At 43.1% G+C, this 6,206-nt stretch overlaps 1 pseudogene; it reads right to left on the minus strand.

Annotated features, from left to right (window-relative positions):
* Positions 1 to 5,312: 5,312 nt before the first annotated feature.
* Positions 5,313 to 5,813, minus strand: LOC148998786 (non-specific lipid-transfer protein pseudogene; annotated as a pseudogene).
* Between the last annotated feature and the right edge of the window lie 393 nt (positions 5,814 to 6,206).

Consider the following 6,206-nt stretch of genomic DNA (forward strand, 5'->3'; position numbering starts at 1 on the left):
ACTGCCATTAAAATAACGGATGTATTTCCAATTCATTGGAAACAAGTGAATGGTATACAAAAGCGGGAAAACGTTTGAACTTCGCAGAAGGGAAACGTGCGGACTTTGCAATAAATGAAGTAGTGGGGAAGATTAATGCATCTTCCCGAAATGCATCTTCACAATATTTCTACAAGATTATTATTCGGCGAGGAATGAAAAGTTAAGTGATAAGTTTTATCATTAATACTTTGATATTCAAGGCAAGATTTCGGCAGGAGACGGGGAAATTTGAGGCCAACATGAAAAAAGAAAATTCATTAAATTGAGGGTAAATCTTTACAAAAAGAACAACTCCCTAAGCCTTTTCTTCTTTGTTGCCCGAGGGACCCCGGGTCGGGAGGACTTTTCTCGGGACCATGAGAAGAGCCTTCCTCAAGAGTGGCATCGGCTGAGTCCTCCACAGCAACAACTTGAGACTCAGCTTGTGATTTCTCCTCTGGAAGTGCCGGCTCGTCATTCAGGTATGCCTCATATTGAGGGTCAGCTGGAAAAGGATCATCTTCTTCTTGAGCCCAGTCCGGGAGATCCATACCAACTTTCCCGAAGACCTCTTGGTGGCATACCTCACGAAAAGGAGCAGTGTCGAAGTCAGGGATCGTTCCAAGGATTTGCTCCCAGACGTCGTTCTGCCCCATGCGATAAGCTTCAATGTTGTAGAGACCTAGCAACTCGGAGAAAGGTACGCTGTTCAGGTATTTCCAAATGCACTCCTTCCGAAGCTCTGGCTTTATATGCTCAGGCTTGCTAGGGATCGCCAACTTCAGATGTTCTTCGAGCTCCCTACTTTTGATTTCAAGGCTGTCACCAAACAACGTGGCAGCTACCTTTTGCTTTCTGGCCTCGCGCTCGGCAGCAGTGACACGAATTTTCGAAGCTTCAAGGGCTTCCTTGAGGGAGATCACTTCTTCCTCATGCTTTTTCTGCAGCTCCACGGTAGCTGCAATCAGCTGGTCTATTTCAGAATTGGCCTTGGCCAATTTCTCTTCACAAGTTTGCAGCAAGGAGCTGGTGCAACCAACCCGGCTCAATGCTTCCATGTGTTGATAAAAGCTCAACACAGCATTCCTGGGAAGGCGGAAGATATCAGAAGAAGTCATAAGAAATTATGAAAACATAAGTAAGCAAGAAGACCAGTACCTTGTAGATTGACTAACAAGGGAGGTGTCATCCAGGGCTTCAAACTCCTGGCGATCAGAAGGAGCAAGAGCGAGGGAGCTCCATTCTGCAGCTTTCTCGGGATCCCGAGTAACCCTGTCGGTCATCTTCAGGGTCCACTGGGGGATGAAGACCACCTCACCATCCGTCGAAGCTTTGGATTTTTTGTTGGAGGGAGCATCAATTGTGTCATGCCTCCTCTTGGTTCGGGCGGAGGAAGAGACATTAGCCCTCTCCACCATTGGTTTCTTCCCTTTACCCGAAGCATCGGCTACAGGCCTGATAATCCTGATACCCCTATAAGAGGGGTCGGGAGAGGGAAGAGAAGCCTCTTGATCTACGGTCAAGACTCTGGGCGATCGTTGCTCGGCTGTCACAACGGCCCTAGCGGCCTTCACCCGCAGGCTCTCAGGGTTCATTCTTGGAGGCATTGCAAAGAAGAAGGACAAGAGTCAGAATTCAAAACATATCACTTCAGTCAAATCAAAGGATGATGGTTAGAAGCTCACAATGAGCCAAGCCCCAGTACTGAAGGATGGAGTTATACTCCACTTCATATCCATGTATCTCTTGATACCACGGAATGGATTTGATCTTTCTGATGGCCGCCTCGTCTTCTCTGGATAAGGGAAGGCCCCGGTTACTCTCGGACGAAGAAGTAAACCTCCTCCAGGTGGTTGGGAAGTTAAGATCTGATGGAGGCGCTCGACAAGAAAAAGTATCGTTCGTGCCATCTTTTGTGGTTAGAAGGGCAAGTTCCTTTGACAAGGATGCTGCCCCTCCAATCAAGTTCAGCCTTATTACGTTTGGAAAGAAAGACCCATCCGGGAGGATGGGAGATAGAAAGAACATGAAAATGTACAAAAAGAGAAAGAGATGGCATAATGCCAAGCTCAAAACACAAACCCAAGAAGCAGACGATGAGACGCCAGCTATTGGGGAGGAGCATTCCAGGACAAATGTTCCAGTGATTCAAAACTGCGGAGAACAAAGGATTAAAAAAGGGAAAGCAAACCCCGCTTTCCAGTGCATCTATATACAGAGAAAATTCACCCGAAAGGGATGAATCAACCATCTCATCAGGGTGGGGAGCCCTAACCTGATATGAGGAAGGAAGATCAAAATCTTGGACAGCTGAAAGAAGGGTTTCCTCATTATAAATGGAGGTAACAGAGCCAGGTCCACCATTGGACATGGAGGTTTGAGGTTGCCTAGAAGACTCGACAATCTTGGAAGATCTAGACTCGAGAAGGACAGAAGAAGTTTCGGTTTGAGGTTCCTTTTTGAGAAACTTTAGCGAACTCCTGCCAGAGGACGGTTAGGGTTGTGTTATCACTATCCGACTGTTCAGGAACAGGAGAAGCAAAAGCATCACTGCTATTACCAACATGGGGTACTAAAGAAGCCCTATCGTCCGCCATTACTCGTTTCTGTAAACTACAAAGAAAAGACCAGTAAACTTACTGATTCAGTGAGACGGAAGCTTGAGAGCAGGAAGGGGCGAAGCAGACAACAAAGGTTCAAATTCCAGACAGGAAGAATGAAACCTACGAAGACAACAAACCGCTTTTAAAACTCCCGCACAAGTGTTCGGGAATTTGAACGATCGAGATTGATTCAAAATCAGCGATCAAGATTGAAAGACGTTTTGAAAGTTTGAACTCACGAATCCGAAATAGGCATTCGGAAACCGTCGCTTGGATGACGTGAACCACGACAAATCAACTGCAACGAGATATGTGGCCTTACACTCACAACGCTCGAGGAAAAGTGACCACCGCATTAAATGTGATATGACATTTAATGAAGCACGCAGAGATAGTCACCTGACGACGAACCCAGTTAAAAACCAAGCCCTCGGGATCGACCGAATGCTTGGTCTGGGGGTCTCGTGATATGGAGAGTTTATGATCAGACCGGGTTCATACCTGGTCCAACCCTCGACCCCGGTCGAGACGGAGAAAACCGAATCGCTCCTGAGCGAACCGGATCCGGAAGATGGCTTGCTGAAGAAGAAAGCTTATTCGGCTGCAAGCGTGCCCTAATCTTACTTATGGATTAGGGTAATCACCCTAATGATGGCAGATTCAAACTGACGGCTGCGGATAATCATTAACGAAGGGATAACCATCGCATAACCTAAAGGTTATCTCAGGAGTCCTCTACTAGCCCAAACTAGTAGAAGTCTATCACTCAACGGATCTCACTGTTAAGATCCAACGACTACCCGAAGAAGGCTCAAGTGCATCCAACGAAGGAGATTCGAAGGTACACTCTAAATAAACCTCACTACCATACAAGGTGAGGGACGGATCAATCGATCAAAAAGAATACTATCTGAGACTCAAGTTCAGATACATAGTGATAGACCTAAACTATCAGCGTTCTGCTATCTAGATCACCTCTCCCAGTTCTTCATTCCATAGCTCTGTGCTTCTAGCAGAGCCGTTTGTGATTAAGTTCATCAACTGACTTAGCCTTCGGAGGTGGACTCCCGACCCCAACGGTCGGGCCACATCTGACGCTTTCGTTTTGCAGGACATCACGTGGAGATCCAAGGGCTGAGCAGATTTTGGACGCATCACCATGAATGCGTGTAAATACAAGAGTAGCTATTGTATTGATCTAGACTGTAAGATTTGAAGAGTGAACAATCTAGGTCTTGTTATCTCTATAAAATTATCATAATGAATATATCATTCATTTCCCCTTTCTCAATCTTATAGCTTGTGCTCTAAGTAACCATATCAAGTTAGCCGTTGAACCAACTAGTATTTACATATGTGTAAACTTCATACATCTAGTGATGATCATCTGTCTGGTTCTTGCACCCAGTACATGAAGCAATTATAGACGAGTGTGTGGAAAGACCAATCAACTCCTAGTGAAACCGAAAAGCCTTACAACTCAATATCTTTATTGCACTCCAATCCATGTCTGTCTTTGAGCATGAGCCATGTGGTTAGTTGGAATTCTTTTTTATTTTAATATGTATCATTTCTTTGGTACAAATCTTGATTATAAATCATATTTCCATGGGAATGTAGAAGAAGGACAAAAAAGAGTAATAAGTACGGGATATTGGTGTACCGTTTAACATTACAAGGAATGCTTGTAAATACAAGAGTAGCTATTGGATTGAATTAGACTGTAAGATTTGGAGAGTGAACAATCTAGGGTCGTGTGATGTCTATCAAATTATAATAATGATTATGTCATTCATTTCCCCTTTCTCAATCTTACAGCTTGTGCTCTGAGTAGCCATATCAAGTTAGCAGTTGAAAATCCCATAAGGACTTGATCGGGGCTCTCAAGATTTTGATTTTCAAAAATAATTCCAAAACATTTTTATTTTAAAGCATACAAATTCACCCACAAAAAAAATAAATGAATAAAGGTTTCCCGCAAAGAAATATTATAGTAGGAAAATAGAGTTTTTTGTTCCTTTAATATTAACACAAGGTTAGGTACGAGATAGAAATTTTGTGTTTTAATTTCTTCGCTCTATCAGTTCGGCTTGCTTATGCACGTTAAAGCCCATTATACCACATTGATGGTTTGCAAATAAACAACAGAGAAGGGAGATTCAAATTTAAATCACATGGTGTGACTAGCGAAAGCGAATTAGTATTGTACGGTAATGTCCAAATGGCCAAAACGGCAACATGGCACAGATTTGTTCTTCGATATCTGTAGAAAACTATTTGCTTTTCTATTCTTTTATCCATCGTCATACTTTAGGAATCAGGGAAACGCAACTTAGATCATGGGCACCCATGTTTACGTACAGCCAGACATTTCCAACCACAAAATTACCACCCTGCACATCCATTTGCCAAAAATGGAAAATGAGTGCTGTCGACTTTCAGTCTCTCTATTAATATAAACCAAGGCAAATTTTATGCAGAAGGTGGAATGAGTTTGTAATAAGGGGAAATGTTAATATTTATTTCATACAATCACCCAAACTAGGAGATAAACGAGCAGCTAAGCTGCCTTACAATTATATGTTAGCATATCGATAATGAGAGACTTTCAAACTTGTCTACCACTAATGTGGAATTGCCGGATCTAGAGATGTCTATTGATCTTCTTTGCCTCCGAGCACTTTCACTTCACCTCACCCTGAAAAAGTAGCAAATTCCGAATGTTAGTCATACAAGAATCATTTAATGATTATGAAATTCTCATATCTAAGTGTTTGAGATTCACGGTAGGAATAGAAAGGATTTGAAAATTCACGGGGTTATCTAGATGCTGAAAATATACCTAGAGCAGTCAATGGAAGGGCTGATCTTGTAGGGAAGGTGGACACCACATTTTTCGGGAAGTGCTGAAGCATTGCCTCCCTTGATGCCGGGAGTGGCTCTGTAGGCATTCTTAAGACAGCGACAAGCTACCCGACGGTCAGGAGTGGTTCTTGCAGCGGAGTTGAGTGCTCTCACGGAATCGCAACAAGCCCAAGAAACCTTTCCTCCATTGCGCAGAAAGGTGAGGCAAGAAGCCAATCGAGAGACCACTTGCCCACAAGTGAGGGCATTTGCAGCATTTGGTATTGCCACAACCATACAGACCAGAACAAAGCACACAACCTTCAGGACACTAGAATTGGCCATAGTTACACGTACTTGCAAGCTCCTTGAAACTCTCTTGTCTCTTTCTTTTCTCCTAGTGTTTTGCTAGATCAATGCAATGACATACTCCTCTCTATGAGCTTATTTATAAGAGAAGAGTGTAACAGACTTCTTAGGTGGTTCTAGTCTCCTTGTCTGGCTTGGTAGATTGTTGGTGGTTGAGATTTCAACGGTTTTCGATGTGTTTGTTGTTTTGCTTGCGTGATTCTCTCTAAAATGGAAAGCCTAAATATTTTTTCTAACAAAACTTGTTTTGGTTGGTTTTGAATTAGAATCCTAATTTGAATGAAGAATCTGGAAGGCTAACGGGACCAATTTTTAGATGCATGGTTCACCTACTCAATCGATTTGAGTTTGGTTTTGTTTTAGTTTTTT

Source organism: Hakea prostrata, unplaced genomic scaffold (assembly GCF_041222555.1).
Source record: "Hakea prostrata isolate BN-2017 unplaced genomic scaffold, UWA_Hpros_2 contig_139, whole genome shotgun sequence".
NCBI lineage: Eukaryota > Viridiplantae > Streptophyta > Magnoliopsida > Proteales > Proteaceae > Hakea > Hakea prostrata.